The sequence below is a fragment of the Ursus arctos genome, unplaced genomic scaffold (assembly GCF_023065955.2).
Source record: "Ursus arctos isolate Adak ecotype North America unplaced genomic scaffold, UrsArc2.0 scaffold_18, whole genome shotgun sequence".
Lineage (NCBI taxonomy): Eukaryota > Metazoa > Chordata > Mammalia > Carnivora > Ursidae > Ursus > Ursus arctos.
The window spans coordinates 39,579,906-39,588,875 of NW_026622852.1; positions in this window are offsets into that span (position 1 = coordinate 39,579,906).

Here is an 8,970-nt window from a genome sequence, read left to right on the forward strand (position 1 = left end):
ATCTTAACATCCAAGACTCCGTTGAGAGTAAGTGAAATTCAGGAAAAGCATAAAAAAATCATACAGAGTGCCTTTTCAGTTAAGTTTTCTTTGTGAAATTAGACCTCAGAGGAATAGAGTGTGCAGATACTAGTGATTATCTCTTTAAGAATTTCATTGGCAAAGTCTCCGTCATAATTTCTAAATGGAAAGGGAACTGAAGCCCTGAGTCAGTCAGGTTTCCCTACATCCTCACCAACCCTTGTCTGTCTGTTTCATTATCGCTGTCCTAAGGGCTGAAATGGTATCTCTTTGTGATTTTAATTTGCATTTCCCTGATGGCTGATGATGGCGAGAATATTTCCATGTGCCCTGTAGCTATTCATATATCTTCAGCAAAATGTTTATTCAAGTGTTTTTTCCATTTAAAGAATGGAGTTTATTGAGTTGTCATATTTTTTATTCTACATAAAAGTCCCTTCTCCAGTATGAACTCTCTAAATACTAGCCACAGAGAGCAACCTCAAACCCTGCTTCACGACATTTATCAAAAGCTTGCTTTCAATAACTCCTTAGGTATAATTGCCTAAAGGATATTCAATGCGGGCTGTCATCTAAGTACTTAAATTCATTTTTTATGTCCTATCAGATCATCAAGAGATTTTAAACTTCTTTTGATTCCTTATAGAATTGTTCTTATTAACCAGCGTGTGACTTCGTGCTGTTGATGTACATTGACAGGTATTAAAATCAGCCCTTTAACACATTCTACTTCAAAGTGAAGACTTTGCTTTTCAAAATGTTTCTTCTTAATGACTTTCCACTGAAGACACTTCTTTCAGGTCACAGGACAAGATAAAGCTGCTCCTGCCAGCGAATCTCCTTTTATATACTTATTTTTGAGTTAGTTTTTAATGTGTCAAAATACACATAACATAAAATGGGCCATTTTAACCCCTTTTGGGAGTACAACTCAGTGGCATTAAGTACATTCATGTTGTTGTGTAATCATCACCACTGTCCATCTCCAGAACTATTCTGTCCTGCCCTCAGCCCCTGGCGACCACTGTTCTGCTTTCTGTCTCTCTGAATTTGAATATTCTAGGTACCTCCTATACATGGAATCATTGAATATTTGTTCTTTTGTGTCTGGCTTTTTTCACTTAGCAAAATGTTTTTTGTTTTTTTTTTTTTTTAAGGTTCATGTTGTAGCAGGTGTCAGAATCTCATTCCTTTTCAAGACTGAATAATATTCCATCATATGTATATACCACATTTTGTTCCTTCATCCATCAATGGACATTTGGGTTATTTCCACCATTTTGACTGTTTTTAGTGGTGTAAAATAGCAGAGTCCCTGTATTCAGTTCTTCACAGATGTTGTTAATGGCATCTAGAACGGAGACTCTTCCAGAAGGTTTTCAGTTCACTTTTCCGAGATCCCACAGAGGAATCACTATGGCAGCTACAGCCTTACGAAATGTATTCCTGATGAGACCTGGAAGTTGAAATCAATCCTTGATGTTGATGCGGGGGTTGCAGAGAGGATATTGTGTTAGCAGTGACAAAAACCACAACCTTGTACATCTTCATCAGAGCCCTTGGGTGACCAGGTAAATTACTACGAGCAGTAATATTTTGAAAGGGATTTTTTTTTTTTCTGAGCAGTAGGTCTCAATAGTGGGCTTACAGAATTCAGTAAAAACCGTGTTGTAAACAGATGTGCTGTCATCCAGGTGTTGTTCCATGTATAGAGCACAGGCAGAGAAGATACTAGCATAATTCTTAAGGGCCCTAGGATTTTTAGAATGGTAAGTTAGCATGGTTGCAACTTGAAGTCACCAACTGCATTCGTGCCTAACAAGAGAGTTAGCCTTCCCTTTGAAGCCAGGCACTGACCTCTCTGGTTATGAAAGTCCTAGATGGCATTTTCTTATAAGGCTGTTTGGTCCTCACTGAAAATCTGTCGTTTGGGGTAACCACCTTCATTAAGTAGCTAGTTCTGGATAACTTGCTGCAGCTTCTGCATCAGCTGTTTATCTGTTATCTGTTTATCTGTTATGTAGCTGTTATTTCTATTTACTGCTTATGTGATGAAGGTGCCTTCTTTCCTTAACTCTCATGACCCAATCCCTGCTCACTTTGAATTTTTCTGTGCACCTTTCTTACCTCTCTCAGCCTTCATAGAATTCAGGAGAGTTAGGGCCTGGCTCTGGATGAGGCTTTGGCTTAAGGGAATGTTGTGGCTGGTTTGATCTTCTCTCCAGACCACTCAGACTTTCTCCCTATCACTAAGAAGGGTACTTTGCTTTCTTATCATTCATGTGTTCATTGGAGTAGCAGGTTTAATTTCTTTCAAAAACTTTTCCTTTGTGTTCACAACTTGGCTAACTGACGCCAGAGGCCTAGCTTTTGGCCAGTCAGCTTTCGACATGCCTTCCTTACTAAGCTTAATTATTTCTGGTTTTTTGATTTAAAGCGAGGAATGTGTGACTCTTCCTTTCACTTGAACCCTTAGAGGCCATTATAGGGTTATTAACTGGCCTCATTTCAGTATTGTTGTGTCTCAGGGAATCAGGAGGTCTGAGGAGAGGGAGAGAGACCTGGGGACCATGGGTCAATGGCACAGTCAGAACATACACATTAATCAGTTAAGTTCGCCGTCTTATGTGGGTGTGGTTCGTGATGGCCCAAAACAATACAGTAGTAACATCAAGGATCACTGATCACAGAACACCATAACAGAAACGGTAATAGTCGAAAAGTTTGAAATATTGTGAGAATCCCCCAAACGTGACACATAAAGTGAGCAGATGCTGTTGGAAAATGGTGCCAGTAGACTTGCTCAACCCAAGGTTGGTGCGAACTTTCAATTTGTGTAACACAAAAAACCACATGCACAATATCTCTGAAGCACAATAAGATATGCCTCTATTTTTGTAAATGCTACAAACATTCATTAATGCTTAGTATATACAATGCACTTTATGAGGAGACGAATAGTTCACATTCTCCACCCTGTAGAAATCCAGTCGGATGTGTAAGACTGACGTGTATTGGAAGGGTGCGTAGGCTGCAGGTCAGAGCAGGATTGCAGCTAACAGCTAAAATGAGCTGTGTGCAGTGCTAAAAATGAAGGGAAACCTCGCAGGTGGGAACACACGGGAAAGTGACTCTGACACTTGGGGGTAGGAGTCGGTTGCACCTCGTGTTGCCACAGTTGAGGCCCCACATCATAAAGACCTTTCTTCCCAGCCCCTTTGAGGAGTTTGTGTTTTATTAGCAGGGCAGTGGAGAACCACTGGAAGTTCTTCCCGTGTGTGTGTATTACCTGATAGAGACTTCTATTTTTGTTGTTTCTTGTTTTGTGTTTTCCTCAGAATTATTTCTCTGAGGTGGAACTACTTGATGAAAAGGGAGACACATTTTAAGGTTCTGAAAATGTACTGTCAAATTGTCGTTTATGAAGTACAGCACTTTCATAGGGTCTCTCCCTTATGTGGAAATATGGACGTCTATAACGGTCTGACCTAAGGAAGCTTTTCCCCAAACCAGGGCACTTGTGTGGGCTCTCTCCTGAATTAATCTCATGCTTACAAAGTTGGAAATTACTAGCAAAATATTTTCTACCCTGAGGGCATTGGTGAGATCTTGCTGCTGGACTCTTTCTTACAGGTTCTAAGGTCAAGAGATTCTTCCAGGTTGGAGTCCTCAAGTGTCTCTCCCTATAGAGTGATTCTGGTAACCTACAAGCATTGCCAAATCTATCAGTAGCTCTTCTGGGGGCTTTGCCGTTGGTATTCAAGAGGTTTGTAGTCTTTTTGTAAAACAGAACCAAGGAGAGCAGTCCCCTCTAAAGTAGTAATTCATGGATGCCTAGTCCCTGTTTTTTTCTGCTTTGAAGAATCTTCATTTTCTCACTTGATCTGCCAGCCTCATCAGAACCTTCCTTTCACTCTTAAAGATCTTTAAGACGGTTGTTTTAAAGGTTTTGTTTAGCAAGTCTGATCCCTGGGCTTCCCAAGCTACGTTTTCTATTGATTTGTGTTATTCCTTCAAATGGGCCTTACTTTTCTGTTTCTTTGTATGCCTTGTGATTTTTTTCGTTGAAAACTCGACATATAAATCTTCTGGTTTGGTAGCTCTGGAAATCAGGCTTTCCCTCTTTTGAGAGTTTGTCATCTTTTTGATTGTTTTAGGGTGTGTCTGTGCTGGGGATCAGTCTGTGCGGAATGCTTAAATTTTTCTGACTCTGTATTTCCCTGGGCAGAGGCTATGGTTTTCTAAATTCTCCCATATGTGAATTTTTTTTTTTCAATGTCCAGAAAAACCAGGTGCTCTCCCTTACTTCCTCTGGAAGCTACTTTAGCCAGTGGGGGTTGGAAGAATGGTGGCTGGCTTCTGTGTCTGCTCTTCCTTCATGATCAAAAGATCCACCCACAGTCAGAACCCAGAACTCCGATATATAGAGGCAAAGGTGTTTATTGCCTCCTGTGGCTCCAGCAAGGCAAACTATGGATGTGGGCCGGCCAGTAGAGGCTGGGTGGCTCCTTACTGTCCTGAAGGCTAACATCCACCGTGAATCATCCCAGTTTACCAGTCAAGGTTTCCCCTGGGAGCTCTTAAGTTTTTTTAAATAGACCTCCTGTATTCCAGAATAATCACTAGATACCTTCTTCCAGTACAGTTGTTGTCTAGGTGGCAAGATGGATTCCTGGCACTTCCTACTCCACCATCTTCCCTGACATCACTTCCTCCACATCTTTGATCTTTATCTTGCTTTCTGGAAAATTTTTTTGGCTTTATCCTCCAACTCTACTACTAAATGTTTTGAGTGTTTTATTGCTGTTGTCATATTTATAATTCTAAATGCATTTTCAGATTCTCTTTTCTTTTTTGATCATTGGTTTTTGTTTCATGGGTGAATTTTTTCTTCCTCTGAGGATGCTACTACAGTGTCTTTCCATGTTATTCTGCTCTCTGCATTGTCTGTCTTCCTCCAGGTTTTTAACCTATTTTCTATCTTTCACATTGGAAGCTTTCCTCAAATTTCTGGTGATCTTTGTCCACATTTAAGAAGAGGGCTCTAAAAAGCTGACTGGAAGGTGTTTAAGTTACTGCAGCACTGTCCAAGAGGAGCAAACTGTGAGCCACATATGTAATGTCAAATTTTCTAGTAGCTACTTTTAAAAAGCAAAGCAGATGAAGCTAACAGTATATTTTATTTTGAGGGAGACATAATATTATTTCAACATATTTTAACCAGTGTAAAACTTATTGATGAGATATTTTATATTATTTTTTGCATTGTCTTCAAAACCCAGTGTGTATTTTATAAACGTTGCAGCACATTTTAATCCATATACTAAATTTTCATCTGAATTACTTGATGCATTTTTAGATTTATAAAACTTAGTGTTGAAAAGTAGATTCACATAGTTCTTCCAAACATATCTTGTTATTCTAAATAGATGTAAAATTTTCCAATAACTACATCAAGTATCAAAAGAATAACTTTACTTCGATATTTGCATCCACATTGACAAAACTATTCATCTTTTTATTGGAAGAACTGATTTGATTTTGAAGCAGAAGCATATCATTTTGAAAACTGTTCAAGTAAATTCACTAACTCTTACGTCAACTCAGTATTATTAACATCAAATTTGGTATAAGGTATTGCATTAAATAGAAACAAAACTAAATTTATCCGTATCAACAAACCAGTCTTTACATCTTTTTTTTTTTGCAGCTAACATACATAAAATGCTACTGATTACATTTAAAATTTCAATATTGACCCAATGTTAGAAAAATGTATACAATTGTCATTTTTAATTTGTATTATGAAATGTTTCAGTTTTAACTAAATTATTTTAAATAAATTTTTTCACCTAAGTAGGTACAAGTTTTTCCTGTTTTAAGGATCTTCAAATTTAGCTTATTCGTGCACAGTGTTACGTTAAGGAGAATTATCATACTGCCACTTTTTGTCCTTGATTAAGTGGCAGGCATTCCTTTCATTTTAAGAAAACCTTGAATTGGAATTCCTCATATAGGAAATCTTTGTAAAAATTCTTTTACGACGCAACCAAAGGACATTAATAAAAACGCAAGATCATTAAAACCATTATCGTCACCAATTCCATAACCTGGCAATGATTATTTCATGGGCATTCGCAAATATATATTGAAGAATTTTGACATCTGTATTCCTGACTCCTTAGAGTCTAACTTAGAAAACAACACAAGTATTTTCAACAGTTATCAGACAATGGAACAAAGCAATGAGGGAAACATCATTCTCTTGCTTTAAAATTCCACTACTTTTGGTCTTTTGACTTAACATAGCTGGAGTCTCCTTCTTATGATAGAAACTAATTTTTCTATGTCTAGCTGAAATTCTTCAACAGATGAAAAACTGTCAAAAGTACCTGTCATGAGTTCGAGTTTTTAGGCAATGAATTGACATTCCTTTGTAAATTTGGATGTTCTTTGAGACAGAATGTTCCAAAATTTCCGACGGGCACTGTCTTACTTTACATGACTCATCTAAAGCTAAAGTATATACTTCGCAACTTTTAAAATTGTGAATCAACTGATCTTTGATAGTATTAGAAACTTCTTGTATACTATGAATAACATTGCTTAGAGGGTTAATTGAAAATTTCAACTTTTGGAAATGTCTTTTTAAGTCTTTCTCATAATTTTCTAACTAAATTACCATAACTGAAATGATCATTTCTTTTTATCATCTTTCCACCGAGGATCGTGTGTGTGTGTGTGTGTGTGTGTGTGTGTGCCCAAGAATTCAAGTATTGTATAGCTGGCCAAGTTTACAAGCTCAAAAATCCTGTTAAAAACTGTTTAAATTTTTTTGATGGATATTGCTCATTTCATGTGACTAATTTCGTGGATTTTTTTTTTTTTTGACTGTTAGAATACTTATCGAACTCACTAGATTGTTACTGGAAATGACAAATATTAGCTGTTGTCTTAAATATAGTCTACTGTATTTAACGCTTCTGTATACAACAGACAGCTTTTCCATTTCGCTGTGCCTGCAGTAAATTGCAATCACCATTCATCGCACTATCCCCCCTTCCCCTTTTCCCTTTGCTAGTTGTAGTACTTGCTTCTGTAGTGCACTGAATTCTGCCTCGGTAATATGCCTTCATTTAAAAGTTAAATATTTTCCCATTATTTTTTTAACCTAGAAAATGATTATAATCAAAATCGTGCGTCTCTCAGTTGATGATTACGATTTGCATAGGTATCACCATAACTCGTACTGTCTATCTAGGTATACTTGAACTCGTGCTAGCCACAACAAATATCCAAGCAAACGCATCGTGATGTTATTTCAGTGCATAGAAGAAAATCATCTGAACCGAATCAATCTGTCGATCCTGCCTAGATTGGTGAAGTGTTTATCTGTAATCCTAGAACTAATGCACGTTCCTGTATAAGCATTACAGTACAACATCCTGTGCGATGCAACAGTTAAAGTGAATTGTAGTTCTATGAAAACAATAAAGTTGTGTTTAATGGGAAAACATTGCGCTTCAGTGTTTTAAATCTCAGAACGTGGCACTGTTCATACTTGCAACTTTATGTGGCTACCATATTGGACAATACAGGGTCGGAGTAACCCTTGCTGGCCAGTAAGCCCAACAGGTCAAAGTGGCCTAACTGAACAACAGTTCCTTACCCAGGCAGGCTTCCTGCATTTTGTTGCCTTCCAACATTTTGTAGCTGTGCCATCTGGAGGCCCCAGAGGCAAAGAAAGCAAGAATAGGAGCATTGTACATTTATACATATATATTTAAACACTAACCTGGAAGCAGCTTAGAACCATGGGTCCTGGGGCACCTGGGTGGCTCAGTTGGTTAAACAGCTGCCTTCAGCTCAGGTCATGATCTCGGGGTCCTGGGATTGAGCCCCATATCAGGCTCCCTACTCAGTGGGGAGTCTGCTTCTCCCTCTTCCTCTGCTGCTCTCTTGCTTGTGCCCTCTCTCAAATAAATGAATAAAATCTTAAAAAAAAAAAAAGAAAGAAAGAAAGAAAGAAAAGAACCATGGGTCCCAACTGGGTCCCAAGGTATCACAGGTCACAAGAGAACTCATAGGGATTTCCCAGGATATTTTAAATTTTAGGGAAACAGCTATCACTATTGGGCATAGTACCAAATACTATTTGGACCTATTTAGCAAATGGGACAGTTAGGTATTTCTTACTTAATTGTGCCTAGGGGCACTGTGAAAAGCTGACTGTGGTGCTAAGAATGCTCTAACCAAGAAACAGGGAGCATGTGGCTTAGAAATCGCTTCCGCTCTTTTCTGTTGGCCAGAAATCAGTCACATGACACCTCACTGCAAAGGAGCCTGGGAAATTGTCTTCCCCTCATTGTAAGCACATGGATTGGTTTGGCCACAGCCTCTCCTAATCACTATGGACTTTCATTATCCCCCCACACAGTACATACCTTCTTTTCCTAAGGGAGGCAATCCAAAGTCTGTTATCAGTGTTTCCACCTGTAAGTCCAGGGTCTCTGGGTTAGAAGCTTGAGTACATGGGAGCAGCAGATCAATTTGTGGGCTTCACAGAAGGATGGGGTGTTCACTTAGTTTTTGCCTTAGGGACCCCAAATGTCAGTGTCTGTCGGTCATCCTTGGAGTGGTGTTATTTCTCCAGAAGGATCTACAGTTTTCCAGAGAGGGAACTAATCTGCCAGGGGCTATACAGCTGGCTGTTGTGGACTAGGTGGAAGAAAGCAGCATGGCAGGATGGGAGTTGGACTTCACCCCGCCCCCCTTATACAGACTTCCGCTTAATCTGTTCTCAGCCTTACATCTCATCTCCACCCTCTTCCAGGGCCAGGGACCCAAGTTAAAAGCCTCAGTTCCCATTCGGTCAAAGATTATACTTCAGTTTTCTGTGGGGGTTGTGGAGGGATAGATAATCACTGTGCAAAGTAGGAGTGGCATTGT